At 48.3% G+C, this 15,573-nt stretch overlaps 1 protein-coding gene across 1 annotated transcript in view; it reads left to right on the top strand.

The window, feature by feature from the left end:
- Window positions 1-1,234: 1,234 nt before the first annotated feature.
- The window catches only part of MON1A (MON1 homolog A, secretory trafficking associated), a 30,972-nt gene continuing 16,633 nt past the window's right edge, over window positions 1,235-15,573 (top strand). The window contains exon 1 of the mRNA XM_074959868.1: window positions 1,235-1,506. The gene's annotated coding sequence lies outside the window, so the exon portion shown is untranslated. The remainder of the gene's footprint in view (window positions 1,507-15,573) is intronic.

Consider the following 15,573-nt stretch of genomic DNA (forward strand, 5'->3'; position numbering starts at 1 on the left):
GAACTGAAGAATCAGTTATTTCCACAGCGCTAACCTGAACATCTCATTAGCTTGTTTGACTGCACCTGCCCATGGAGCAGCAGTGTCCACTGAGCTGTCGTACAGTGACACCTAGATCCCTTTCTTGTGTTGATGCAGTTAAATTGGACCCCTGAAAGACATCAGGTAGCTTAACATTTGCCAACAGTGAATTGCATTTGCTGTCATATTATCTATTCCCTTAGCTTGGTTAGGTTTCCCTGAAGTTCTGCGCAGTTCCCTCTGGTCCTAACCTAAATAGCTTTGTGTCCTCAGCAAACTTTGCTACCTTACTGCTCACCCGCCTCTCCAATCATCTCTATAGAGCCATAAGAATTACAGAAAACAAACATTGGTAAAACACCTCAGTGATGCCAGAGCTCAGGAGTACAGACCCTGGTGCAGCGAATTGGCTGTGAGTCACTGGCGCAGGCTTCTCTCTGCTCTCATCAGAGTTCAGGCTGCTGCTCTGCTTCACTCTCGCATCAGAAAGCCTCCTTGTACTGAACTTGTTCCTCTCCCTGAAACAGGGTGACCAGATTCCCAGTGCAAGTGGGACCGTCCCGATATTAGGGGCTTATATATGCAACTATACCCCTCCCCCCTGGAAAAATAGCATACTGAATTTTCCACACTTGCTATCTGGTCACCCTACCCTGGAAGCAGAGGTATGTTATTAGACAGGCATAGCCCCTGGGTTTCGGTCAGCCTCTGGGTCTGGTTGCAGCCAGGACCCCAGCTGAGCACAGTGCAATGGAAATAGAGGAGAACATTCATGCAGGCTGCTCTGTGCTAAGGGTTTCACAGCAGCAGCTTGCATCAAACTGTGCTGGACAAAGCACTGGTGCCCGCTGCGGGGACCAATGCTGCACTAGTCACCAGCGTGGGGGAGAATGGACGGCCCAGGTGACCCGTGAGGCCTTTTTCATCTGGCAAGTGTCATAGGGGAGGGATAGCTCAGTGGAGGGGAGAGATAGCTCAGTGGTTTGAGCATTGCCCTGCTAAACCGAGGGTTGTCAGTTCAATCCTTGAGGGGGCCATTTGGGATCTGGGGCAAAAATTGGGGATTGGTCCTGCTTTGAGCAGGGGGTTGGACTAGATGACCTTCTGAGGTCCCTTCCAACCCTGATATTCTATGATTCTATGATAGGTGCCCAGCAGACTGCACCGAGTCCTTGTGGACTACAATCCCCAAGCTGCACTGGGGTATGTGACACTGGAAACGGAGCTAGAGAGAAGCAGCTGTGCAGTACTTTCCTGGCTGGACTCTGCAGAAGCAGGAGCAAGCTCAGCGGGCCGCCCTGGGCAGTGTGTCTGCGATTACAATGACAGTGTGTCCAGAGGAGGCAGCAGCAGGCAGCCCGAGGGCCCCCCCGGGCATCCCTCCGTCCCACTTTGTCTAGGCTTTGCAGAAGCAGCCACTGACGCTGGGTTCCTGCCAGAGCTGCGAAGCAGGGCCTCCTGAGCGCAGCTGGGAGAACCGCACAGGTTGGTCCCTTTGAGTCTCTCTCTGTCCTTGCGTGTCCCCAGCACTGCTCTTCAAGGTCCAGCTGCCCCGGGGAACCTGCCCCCTCTGGCCATGGCGCTTGGGCACCGAGATGCCGCCACCTCCAAGACATCTTCTAGGCATAGCGAGTGGGGTCTTCAAGGAAGGATGCCCAAGTGAGAGATGTGCCTGATCTCCCTCTGGCAGCGAGCTGCCAGCATTCCTGTGTGGGGAGGGGCTCCTCCTGCGTTGGGAGTTTGAAGGCAGGATCAGAGTGGGGGCAAGGACAGTGAAGGGAAGACAGGAGCATCCCTGCACCCCTGGCTGTGCTGCCGTCTGGTCTTACCCCATCTCAATTTGGGAGCGGGTGGGGATGATGAGGGCAGACAACACAAGCCCAGATCGATGCTGGTGGAAGCTGCCAGGCTGGGAGCCCTGAAGCCTAAAGAACAATAACAGCCTCCAGGGGCACCAGGGCATGCTCCTCCCCTGCCACCCAAGGGCCCTCAAGCCCAGGTGCTGGGCCATGCCAGTGACAGTGGTGGGTTTCCAGTGACCGTGGTCTTGATGTCAGCACCTGCCCACGAAGCCTATTTCCCACAGCCCACCTAACTATCCTCAGTTGGGAACCGCAATCACAACCATCTTGGGCCAAAGTCAAACCAGCAGCCCAAAGGCTCCACATCCCATTCCCTGTGTCTGTCACTGGTGAAATCCCACTGCTGGGAAGTGACCAATGAGACCCCTCAAGCTGAGTGCAGCAGAGACCTCTTCAGCTACTTTCCAGCTGGGCCAGTCAGAGAAACCACTGCAGCCCCTGGCCCTTGTGGTGCCAAGTGATGCCTCTGCCCGCCAACTCCGCACTGGGGAACCCCTGCTGCCAGCGCCCAGAGAAGCCATAAGTGGCTACTTGATAGAGGTTTGGAGCGATTGGAAGGGGAAGCAACAGGGCTTAGGGTTAGATCTGCCATGGCTGGAAATGGCAGCTGTGCCGGACAGTACCTGGTGTGCTAGAGCAGGGCTGTGTGAGAAGCTTCCAGCACGCTGCACTTTTTAAAGAGAACTAAAAATTCACTGTAACTTAGGTACACATGACCATGACTTGATTGCATTTATAACGTGCATGCAGAGTAATGATCAGATCAATGATATGTACCCTTGGTGCTTTAATAGTGCTGTATTCACAAAGCTGAAAATAATTATGAGCCAAATCAGCCGGGAGGATGAATTTAATCAGAAAAATGGGAATGATAACAGGGAATCATTTCAGAACATTTGTTAGCAGATGCCTGAAAAGCCACAATCAAGGAGGGAAGGCTGTACTGGTTAAAAAAGCTGACGTGGTTTAGAGGGGAAGTGAGGACAGCTATAAAAAAAATACAACAAATGGAGGAAAAGGGAAGTTGATAGTAATGAATATAAATCAGAAGTTAAGAATTGTACAAAACTGATAGGGACGCCAAGAGACATGAGAAATCTATGACCAGCAGAGTTAAGGACAATGAGTTTTTAAAATATATTGGGCATAAAAAATGTCCTGGTAATGGTCTTGGTCCATTACTAGATGGACACGGTGGAATCATCCGTAATAATGGCAGAAGTGCTCAATAAATATTGCTGTTCCGTATTGGAGGGGGATCAGATGATATAGTCTCATCACATAGTAATTACACTCTTTCCATTTCACTAATATCTCCGGTGGATGTTGAACAGCAGCTACTAATGTTAGACATTTTAAAATCAGCAGGTCGAACTTGCATCCAAGAGTTTCCGAAAGGCTGGCTGAGGAGCATGCTGGACTATTAATATTGATTTTTTTAAATAAAACTTGGAGCACTAGGGAAATTCCAGAGGAGTGGAAGACCACTAATGTTGTGCCAATTTTTGAAAGTGACCTGGATAATTATAGGCTGGTCAGCCTGACATGGATCCTGGGCAAGAGAATAGAGCAAGAGAATGATATGGGACTCGGTTAATAAGGAATTAAAGGAGGATAATTAATGCAAATCAATGGGTTTATGGAAAATAGGTCCCATCAAACTACCTTGATATCTTTTCAAGTTTGGTTAATAAAGGTTGATGGAATATAGTTAGACTTTTCTAAGGTGTTTGACCTGCACCACGTGACATTTTGGTTACCTAGGGAGGTGGTGGAATCTCCATCCTTCGAGGTTTTTAAAGCCTAGCTTGACAAAGTCCTGGCTGAGATGATTTAGTTGGGGTTGGTCCTGTTTTGAGCAGGGGGTTGGACTAGATGACTTCCTGAGGTCTCTTCCACCCTTAATCTTCTATGAATCTATGATTTAAAAAAAATAGAATAATATAAAATGTACATGACCCACATTAAATGGATTAAAACCTGGCTAACTGACAGGTCGCAGTGTAACTGTAAACTGGGAATCGTCATCGAGCGGGTGTGTTTCCATTGGGGATCAGTTCTTGGCCCTATGCTATTTAACATTTTTATCAATGACCTGGAAGAAAACAAAATCAGGGATAAAGTTTGCAGATGACCCAAAAATTGCAGGAGTGGTAAATAATGAAGAGGACAGGTCACTGATACAGTGTAATTTAGCTTACTTGGTAAACTGGCTGCAAGCAAACAATATGTGTTTTAATACAGCTAAATGTAATGGTACACATCTAGGAACAAAGAATGCAGGCCATACTTACAGAATGGGGGACTCTATCACGGGAAGCAGTGACTCTGAAAAAGATGTGGGGAGTGAGGTGGATAATCAGCTGAACATGAGCTCCCAGTGTAACAAGCGAATGTGAGTCTGTAATGCATAAACAGAGGAATCTTGAGTAGGCGTCAAGGTTATTTTATCTCTGTACTTGGCATTGTTACGACCACTGCTGGAATCCTGTGTCCAGTTCTGGTGCCCACAACTCAAGCAGGATGTTGATAAACTGGAGAGGTTTCGGAGAAGAGCCATGAGAATGATTAAAGGAGTAAAAACTATGCCTTATAGTGATAGACTCTGTCCATTTAGCTTAACAAAGAGAAGGTTTAAGGTGATCACTGTCTATAAGTACATGGAGAACAAATATTTAATAATGGGCTCTTCAATCTAGCAGACTGCACTATACAGCTTGACAAATTCAGACTGGTAATAAGGTGTACATTTTTAACAGGGAGTGCAATTAACCATTGGAACCATTTACCCTGGGTCGAGGTGGATTCTCCATCACCGACAATTTTTAAATCAAGATTGGATACTTTTCTAAAAGATCTGCTCTAGGAATTATCATGGGGCATGTCCTGTGTGGGAACTCTTGGTCTTCACAGACAAGGGCAGCTCTCAGACTGCTGCACTGGGCAACCCAGTATGGGGAGGAGGTGAGCAGCCCTCAGTGATGAAAGAACAGGTTAAGGACTATTTAGAAAAGCTGGATATGCACAAGTCCATGGGTCCTGATCTAATGCATCTGAGGGTGCTGAGGGAGTTGGCTGATGTGATTGCAGAGCCATTGGCCATTATCTCTGAAAATTTGTGGTGATCGGGGAAGGTCCCGGACGATTGAAAAAAGGCAAATATAGTGCCCACATTTTAAAAAGGGAAGAAACAGAACCCGGGGAACTACAGCCTCACTTCAGTCCCCAGCAAAATCATGGAGCAGGTCCTCAAGGAATCCATTTTGAAGCACTTGGAGGAGAGGAAGGTGATCAGGAACAGTCAGCATGGATTCACCAAGGGCAAGTCATGCCTGACGAACCTGATTGCCTTCTATGATGAAATAACTGGCTCTGTGGATATGGGGAAAGCGGTGGATGTGATATAGCTTGACTTTAACAAAGCTTTTGATCAGGGCTGTCCCTAGCCATTCTGGGGCCCTATGCAGCCCCCCTCATGTGGGGGAGAGGGGGCTAGCCCCAGGCCTCTGTGGGGGGGCAGGAGCAGGCTTGGAGGGCAGGGGGGAACCGCCCCTGAGCACTCACTGGTGGCACAGCTGGGGCCAGGTTGCTGCACTTCCCTCCACTTCCAACCCCTGCTGCAGTCCTCAGTGGAGTGGGGGTGAGGCTGGTGTGGGAAGGGGCAGGGCAGGGGTGGAGCAGGGTGGGGGATTTGGGGTAGGGGTGGAGTGTAGGCGGGGCTGGGGCGGAGCAGGGGCAGGGGCCAAGGGGAAGAGGCGGAGCAGGGGCTGGAGCAGCACGCAGATGTGCAGGGCACCAGGAAATGTGGTGCCCCAAATTTCCTGGTGCTCTACGCAGCTGCATACTTTGTGTATGGATAGGGACGGCCCTGCCTTTGATATGGTCTCCCGCAGTATTCTTGCCAGCAAGTTAAAGAAGTATGGATTGGATGAATGGACTATAAGGTGGATAGAAAGCTGGTCAGATCATTGAGCTCAACAGGTAGTGATCAACGGCTCAATGTCTAGCTGGCAGCCAGTATCAAGTGGAGTGCCCCAAGGGTCGGTCCTGGGGCCAGTTTTGTTCAACATCTTTATTAATGAGCTGGATGATGGGCTGAATTGCACCCTCAGCAAGTTCCCAGATGACACTAAGCTGGGGGGGAGAGGTAGATATGCTGGAGGGTAGGGATAGGGTCCAGAGTGACCTAGACAAATTGGAGGATTGGACCAAAGGAAATCTGATGAGGTTCAAGCCCTGGCTGGGATGATTTAGTTGGTGTTGGTCCTGCTTTGAGCAGGGGGTTGGACTAGATGACCTCCTGAGGTCCCTTCTAACCCTGATATTCAATGATTCTATGATCACAAGGGTCCCTCTGGCCTTGGCATCTCAGAATTGAAAGCCCTTCCAAATGGGAGTCGATTGATAGGGTGCATCTGATACTGGTAGTAACAGATACACACTTGTCCAGCAAGTGCTGCCTTTCACTTCTTGCATTTGGTTTTGCTGCAGAGAACTGTGAGTGAAGGAGGGAGGGAGTATTTCAGCACAGGAATTGAGGAGGACAAAAGTTTGTTTGTTTAGCTGTTTATTACCCCAGAGCCAATGCCACCCTCATTAGAGCTGTAACTCATTAAACAGAATGACAGCTATAAGATGCCTTCAAATAATCAAAGGGAACGTGATCTGAAAGGGGGACTATACATGGAGATGTGTCCTGTACAAATGGCTGCATTTCAGAATTGTGGAAAATCAGTTAATCCTTTGGGGCCCCAGCTAGGATCTGAGGTCAGAGCTTCCCCTGTAATAGCTGATGCCCTGTCACCCTTAACGCAGCAGGACACATGTAGTTCCTTGAGTTGTGCTAAGCATTGTGCAAGCCACTGTTGGAGAAGCAGCACAGAGCCCTGAACTCTGGTCTTTTCAGACTGTGTTTAAGGACAGGAGATGATGCAAACTGTTGAGACAAACTACAGAGCTCAGAGTCTGCACTGTGGCAACTGGCCTCACACACATGCCCCAAATAAAGACAGTAAAGCTAAAGTACCAGAGCTAGTCCCAGATCAGGTTCATGCACTGCCTTCAGGTCCCGCTTTTGCTTTCAGTTCCCTTTGCTAGTTCCCGAAACGGAGCGAAGAGAAGAGTCTGTTTGTCTGCCTGAGTATGCAGTGTTGTTGTAGCCGTGTCGGTCCCAGGATATTAGAGAGCCAAGGTGGGTGAGGTCATATCTTGTATTGGACCAACTTCTGTTGGGGAGAGAGACAAACTTTCTAGCTACACAGAGTTCCTCTGCAAGTCTGGAACAGGTACTCAGTGTCACAGCGAAATATGAAGTGGAGAAGGTTGTTGAGCACAAGTAGCTAATGGTCCCTTGCAATATGTGTTAACTACTTATGTCTGTCCTTAGTGTAATTCCAGCCAAAGCAGGCCTGCCACTTTGTGCACCGCTGTGATAGATGTTCATTGATCCAGATTCTGTTTCAGCCTCTGCTCTGCCCACGAGCAGAAAATGAACGAGTCTGATACCCAGCCTCCAGGGCTTTACATTCTGCCATTCAGAACATTTGGGCCCTGTAAAATTATAAGGGGTTACCTACCACCCCACTGAGATCAGAGGCCAGCAGCTGGTTGGCTGATTAGCCCTGCTGCTGCACGTGGGAAGAGACCTGCACCTTAACTGGCTGATTCTCATAGAAGGAGGAGCAGGAAGTGGAGCGGGGGCTGCAATACCTGCAAGAGGCTGCGGCAACTGTTGGGTGGAACTGCTCTAAGAGACAAATGGACAGCGCCAGACTGTGGGAAGTCCTGTTACCACAAGGCTCTGAGGTAAGAGCCAGGAGCTTTTGGGGTGATGAACTTACAGATGTGAGGGACAGAGGTGGGGAAGGTTGATCTTGTTTGTTGAGAAGACTTGCAATAAAACAAATAGAAACCACCTTCCCTGGGCTCAGTGAGAAGCTTTAAGGCAGAATTCCCCCAGGGAGGGCACTGGCCCAGCAATTGCACGCCTAGGTCCAGCCAGACGGGGGCACTATAAGGCAGGCCCCAATCATTTAAAGTGTTAAAGGTGGCAGCTCAATTCTCCCCACAGGTCTTGAGCCTGCCCCCATGACTTCAGTGAGCTCAGACCCCCCCCCGCCCCATGTGTTCATGTGCCACTGCTATGCTGTGACTCCTGCATGTGAAAACATAAACCATGCCACTGCGCTCAGCGGCCCATGCTCTTACTTGATCTCTGCAGCCACGTGTGGGATCCATGGGCTCACCTGGCGTCAGCCTCACTTAAATATTTGCATCTGACCATTGGCCCTGTTCACCTCACTTGCAGCTGAAATCTGGCTGCCCAACGACATCTTGCCAGCCTAAGCAGAAACGTTTCAGAGCTATGTGACAGGCCTGGGCTGCCCAAGTCATGTCCCAACATCATGCTGGCTGTGGCCCAACACAAATCAGGCTGTCTTGCAGCATGGTAATTCCTGATGGGTCACCACCCTCCAGCAAGGCTGGGGGAGGGTCTTCTGTGCAAAGCATCACTACATGCTGAGTTAGCAGGTGTAAGCTGTGGATGTGACCCCCTGGGGTTGTCACATGCTAGTGACCTTGCTTACGTGCAACTTCATTGTGGGACAGAATCCTGCTTTGGAGGGGGGAATCCAATTGGACCCCAAGGGGGGACCCCAAGTAAGGCAGGAAACTCAGGTCCCTGCAACGCTCACCATAGTAATGATGATAAGGGGGGTGCTCTATCTGGGGTGCAGCGAAAGCAGCCCTGCAGGGACAGCCTCCCTTCAGCAGAAGAAGAGAGCGTACCCAACCCAGAGCAGGGGCCGGTGACTCCAATGCATCTTTATTATGAACTGTAGCACCTGAAGACTAGAAGTCCCAGCATCCAACGCTTCATGCTCAGCTCGTGTGGGAGCAGGGCATGCTGGGAACTGTTGTCTCTTACAGCAGCACCTTCACAGTGGAGAGGTCAGACTGGGTCCTGCCGTTGGGTCTCTTGGATTAGAAGATGTAATCATGGTGCTGGGAGGCTTCCTGGAGATTGGACACTTTGTAGCGTATGTAGGCCATGAGCTGTCCACCCAGCCGGGCACAATAACCTGTTTCACCTAGCCTTGTTCTCAGAAACTGCTGGACTGTTCTAGTTGAAATGTTACAGCTCAGTTCAGCCAGAGGCAGATGCCCAGCACGGAGAATTTCAGGCTGAATGGTGAAAGTTTGGCTGAGTTATGAGCAACTGAAAACAGGACTGTATAATGGGAAGCGTCAGGAAACCTTACCTCAAGGGTCACCCCCACACTTCTTGGCTTATATAGGCCAAGCTGGCCACCCAGCCAGAGCACTCACCCCCATTTGGTCACTCGGGATACAGGAGTCCGGGAGCTGGCCAGAGTGGGGTGAGGCAGCCCACTACCCCTACCCTGAGGTCATTGCCTCAGTCCCTGTATGACCCAAGGTGATCTGAGTGGCAATGAGTCTGTTCCGGAGGTCTGGTTTTCTCCCAAGTCAGCAGGGTTCTTGCCTGAACATTTCCTGAAATTCTGGAATTGATCAAACGCATTATCTGAGAGTTACTGCTTTACAAACAGAGCAGTGCTGTGAGTTTAGTGTAGGGCTTTGCTTTGCTCTGCTAGTTTAATCAGTGGAGCTCCCAACCTCGCCAATAATTAGAGTAGCCCTGTAATGGCTTTTACTCCTCTTAAGTTACTGTTACGTACTCTGAAACTTGACTCCATCTGAATGTACAGAATAAGGCTGCAGGATTTTCCCTGTAAAGCCTAGAATGTCTGTTGAATCACGTTGAAGCGATGAAAGAGCTACAAGCATGGCTCAGAGCATTTTGTTAGAATATCCCCAGGTTCAGTCATCATTGGGCTGCGTGGTCTGTTACTGTCTAAATTATTACATTTTCAGACATTATGGTTTTACAAATTGCCATGCCAAGAGTCCCAGGCTGTTGTGGTATCATAAGAACATAAGAACGGCCCTACTGGGTCAGACCAAATGTCCATCTAGCCCAGTATCCTGTCTTCCGACAGTGGCCAATGCCTGGTGCCCCAGAGGGAATGAACAGAACAGGTAATCATCAAGTGATCCATCCCCTGTCGCTCATTCCCAGCTTCTGGCAAACAGAGGCTAGGGACACTATTTCTGCCCATCCTGGCTAATACCCATTGTTGGACCTATCTTCCATGAATTTATCTAGTTCTTTTTTGAACCCTGTTATGGTCTTGGCCTTCATAACATCCTCTGGCAAGGAGTTCCACAGGTTGACTGTGTGTTGTGTGAAGAAATACTTCCTTTTATTTGTTTTAAACCTGCTGCCTATTAATTTCATTTGGTGACCCCTAGTTCTTGTGTTATGAGAAGTATTAAACAACACTTCCTTATCTACTTTCTCTACACCAGTCATGATTTTATAGTAATAATATCTCCCCTTAGTCTCTTTTCCAAGCTGAAAAGTCCCAGTCTTATTAATCTCTCCTCATATAGAAGCCATTCCATACCCCTAACCATTTTTGTTGCCCTTTTCTGAACCTTTTCCAACTCCAATATATCTTTTTTGAGATGGGGCGATCACATCTGCACACAGTATTCAAGATGTGGGCGTACCATGGATTTATATAGAGGCAACATGATATTTTCTGTCCTATTATCTATCCCTTTCTTAATTATTGCCAGCATTCTGTTTGCTTTTTTGACTGCTGCTGCACATTGAGTGGATGTTTTCAGAGAACTATCCACAATGACTCCAAGATCTCTTTCTTGAGTGGTAACAGCTAATTTAGACCCATCAGAGGTAACTCAACCAATCACCAACTGTTACTCTAGAGCTAATTTGCATGTAACAATTTCATTGGCTGTATAAAGGAGACTTGCACAAATGGTGCAATTGCAACACCTGTGAAGCAGCAGTGGGCTTTGGTCTATGACCCAAAGTGCCAAACTGGAGCTGTGAGAGAACCAGAATGTCTGTCTCATGTGGAATTTCCAAAAGGAGTTTGTTCCAGATCTTTCAGCCTATAGCCTGGGGAGCTGAGTGCGCCGGCTGCCCACCATTGCAGGAAGCCAGCCAGAACTGGCTACCGATCTTTCCCAGGAGTCAGGAACCTGACAGGCTACCACAGAGCTGGAGTTTTCTGATGAGAAAGCCATTCTGGGAATTTTTAATTGGGTCCTCTAAAAAATGTAGAGCCCTGTGAGTGACCTTTGTTTTGCGTCATGAAAGACGTTAACACTGAATTCTGCAAAGCCTACATTGGAAGAGTTTCGTCCCAGGATCATGGGCTGTTTTTTTACTCTGAAGAGCTGTTTGTTCGATGGGACTGACGTTATTGCTAGCTCATGAGTCTAGTGGTTTGGGGTGGGGTTTTGTACGTGTTGTGACGACTTTATGGAAATATGCTCATGAATATATATGACATAACTGGAATATGTTCCATGCTACATATGCTGTGTAACATATCGATGTAAAGGTTATGATCTACTGAATCTATTAATCCTATTTGTATGCATGAATCATTTTTGTTTTCGAAGTTATGAATATTGGCCGTGTACTGGCTTGATTTCTAAATAACCTTAGTAGAGCATTTGGTCAGTTCCTGGAGAAAGGAATTCGCAAAGTTAAGTGCCCAATTAAGAAGCACTTAAGGAACAATGGATGTTGGAAGCTTCCAATCCACATAAGAAGTCTTCCTGGAGACATTCGAGTTGCCATGTGGGCAATGGCTTCTGCCTGTAAAAACTGTGAGACATACATGGACATGTGACTTGCCCAGGTGACTCCAGAACTCCATCTTGGAGCTGGACTTTGCATAGGCGAGAGGAGGGGATCTCCACCCACAAGAGAAAGTCTGTTTAAGCCCGTGAGAGACCCCTCCATTTTGTCTTCAGCTGGCTAAAGAGAGAGCCTCTCCACCCCCAAGGATATCTGAAAGAAACTGGAACAAAAGACAGTAACTACAGAGGGCGTGAGTGATTGCAGGACCCGGACTAGAAGGAGATTAGTCTGTAAAAGGAAACTTACTGGAACTGAGAAAGCAAAAGTGGATGGGAACCTGGGAGGCAGTGACCATGAGATGGTCGAGTTCAGGATCCTGACACAAGGAAGAAAGGAGAGCAGCTGAATACAGACCCTGGACTTCAGAAAAGCAGACTTTGACTCCCTCAGGGAACTGATGGGCAGGATCCCCTGGGAGAATAACATGAGGGGGAAAGGAGTCCAGGAGAGCTGGCTGTATTTTAAAGAATCCTTATTGAGGTTACAGGAACAAACCATCCTGATGTATAGAAAGCATAGTAAATATGGCAGGCGACCAGCTTGGCTTAACAGTGAAATCCTTGCTGATCTTAAACACAAAAAAGAAGCTTACAAGAAGTGGAAGATTGGACAAATGACCAGGGAGGAGTATAAAAATATTGCTCAGGCATGCAGGAGTGAAATCAGGAAGGCCAAATCACACTTGGATTTGCAGCTAGCAAGAGATGTTAAGAGTAACAAGAAGGGTTTCTTCAGGTATGTTTAGCAACAAGAAGAAAGTCAAGGAAAGTGTGGGCCCCTTACTGAATGAGGGAGGCAACCTAGTGACAGAGGATGTGGAAAAAGCTAATGTACTCAATGCCTTTTTTGCCTCTGTCTTCATGAACAAGGTCAGCTCCCAGACTACTGCACTGGGCAGCACAGCATGGGGAGGAGGTGACCAGCCCTCTGTGGAGAAAGAATTGGTTCGGGACTATTTAGAAAAGCTGGACAGGCACAAGTCCATGGGGCTGGATGCACTGCATCCAAGGGTGCTAAAGGAGTTGGCGGATGTGATTGTAGAGCCATTGGCCATGATCTTTTGAAAACTCATGCCGATTGGGGGAGAACCTGGATGACTGGAAAAAGGCTAATGTAGTGCCCATCTTTAAAAAAAGGAAGAAGGAGGATCCTGGGAACTGCAGGCCAGTCAGCCTCACCTCAGTCCCCGGAAAAATCATGGAGCAGATCCTCAAGGAATCGATTCTGAAGCACTTAGAGGAGAGGAAAGTGATCAGGAACCATCAGCATGGATTCACCAAGGGCAGGTCATGCCTGACTAATCTAATTGCCTTCTGTGACGAGATAACTGGCTCTGTGGATGGGGGAAAGCGGTGGACGTGTTATTCCTTGACTTTAGCAAAGCTTTTGATATAGGCTCCCACAGTATTCTTGCCAGCAAGTTAAAGAAGTATGGGCTGGATGAATGGACTATAAGGTGGATAGAAAGCTGGCTAGATCATCGGGCTCAATGGGTAGTGATCAATGGCTCCATGTCTAGTTGGCAGCCAGTATCAAGCAGAGTACCCCAAGGGTCGGTCCTGGGGCCGGTTTTTTTCAATATCTTCATTATGATCTTCAGGATGGCGTGAACTGCACCCTCAGCAAGTTTGCAGATGACGAAACTGGGAGGAGTGATAGAAACTCTGGAGGGTAGGGATAGGATACAGAGGGACCTAGATGAATTAGAGGATTGGGCCAAAAGAAATCTGATGAGGTTCAACAAGGATAAGTGTAGAGTCCTGCACTTAGGACGGAAGAATCCCATGCACGGTTACAGGCTGGGGACTGACTGGCTAAGCGGCAGTTCATAGAATCATAGAATCATAGAATATCACGGTTGGCAGGGACCTCAAGAGGTCATCTAGTCCAACCCTTGCTCAAAGTAGGACCTATCCCCAACTAAATCATCCCAGCCAGGGCTTTGTCAAGCCTGACCTTAAAAACTTCTAAGGAAGGAGATTCCACCACTTCCCTAGGTAACGCATTCCAGTGTTTCACCACCCTCCTAGTGAAAAAGTTTTTCCTAATATGCAACCTAAACCTCCCCCACTGCAACTTGAGACCATTACTCCTCGTTCTGTCATCTGCTACCACTGAGAACAGTCTAGATCCATAGTCTTTGGAACCCCCTTTCAGGTAGTTGAAAGCAGCTATCAAATCCCCCCATATTCTTCTCTTCCGCAGACTAAACAGTCCCAGTTCCCTTAGCCTCTCCTCATAAGTCATGTGTTCCAGTCCCCTAAACATTTTTGCTGCCCTCCGCTGGACATTTTCCAATTTTTCCACATCCTTCTTGTAGTGTGGGGCCCAAAACTGGACACAGTACTCCAGATGAGGCTTCACCAAAGTCGAACAGAGGGGAACGATCACGTCCCTTGATCTGCTGGCAATGCCCCTATTTATACATCCCAAAATGCCATTGGCCTTCTTGGCAACAAGGGCACACACTCATATCCAGCTTCTCGTTCACTGTAATCCCCAGAAGCTGGATATGAGTCAACAGTGTGCCCTTGTTGCCAAAAAGGCTAACGGCATTTTGGGCTGTATAAGTAGGGGCACTGCCAGCAGATCCAGGGACTTGAGGCCTCCTCTGGAGTACTGTGTCCAGTTTTGGGCCCCACACTACAAGGAGGATGTGGGAAAACTGGAAAGCGTCCAGCGGAGGGCAACAAAAATGATTAGGGGACTGGAACACATGACTTATGAGGAGAGGCTGAGGGAACTGGGATTGTTTAGTCTGCGGAAGAGAAGAATGAGGGGGGATTTGATGGGGGGGGGATTTGATTTCAACTACCTGAAAGGGGGTTCCAAAGAGGATGGATCTAGACCGGGGTCCCCAACGCGGTGCCCGTGGGTGCCATGGCGCCCGCCGGGGCATTTTTGTGCGCCCACAGGACACCCCGCCGCTGAAATGCTGCTGAGAAGCATTGTCATTTCTCGGCGGCATTTCGGTGGCGGCGTTTATTGCCACTGCTGCTTCTCGGCAGCGGCATTTCTTCGGCGGGGTGTCTGGCGCCCGCCACAGTCTTCTGGGAATAGCAATATGCTATTCCCACAAGAAAGGTTGGGGACCACTGATCTAGACTGTTCTCAGTGGTAGCAGATGACAGAACAAGGAGTAATTGCGGTGGGGGAGGTTTAGGTTGGAATTAGGAAAAACTTTTTCACTCGGAGGGTGGTGAAGTGCTGGAATGCGTTACCTAGGGAGATGGTGGAATCTCCTTCCTTTGAGGTTTTTAAGGTCAGGCTTCACAAAGCTCTGGCTGGGATGATTTAGTTGGGGATTGGTCCTGCTTTGAGCCGGGGGTTGGACTAGATGACTTCCTGAAGTCCCTTCCAACCCTGATATTCTATGATTCTATGGTGAGGTTTTGTCTGTATTCAGTCTTATTAGACATAGACTTGTGGGTTTTATTTTATTTTGCTTTGCTTGGTAATTCACTTTGTTCTGTCTGTTACTGCTTGGAAACACTTAAATCCTACTTTCTGTTTTTAATAAAATCACTTTTTACTTATTAATTAACCCAGAGTATGTATTAATACCTGGGGGGAGAGGGGGCAAACAGCTGTGCATATCTCTCTATCAGTGTTATAGAGGGTGAACAATTTATGAGTTTACCCTGTATAAGCTTTATACAGAGTAAAACTGATCTATTTAGGGTTTGGACCCCACTGGGAGTTGGGCATCTGAGTGTCAAAGACAGGAACACTTCTGTAAGCTGCTTTCAGTTAAGCCTGCAGCTGTTAGGGGACGTGGTTCAGACCTGGGTCTGGGTTTGCACCAGGCTAGCAGGTCTAGCTCAAACCAGGCAGGGCACTGAAGTCCTAAGCTGCCAGGGCAGGAAAAAAGCAGGAGCAGAAGTAGTCTGGGCACATCAGGTGGCAGCTCCCAGGGGGTTTCTGTGA

Source organism: Natator depressus, chromosome 7 (genome assembly GCF_965152275.1).
Source record: "Natator depressus isolate rNatDep1 chromosome 7, rNatDep2.hap1, whole genome shotgun sequence".
Lineage (NCBI taxonomy): Eukaryota > Metazoa > Chordata > Testudines > Cheloniidae > Natator > Natator depressus.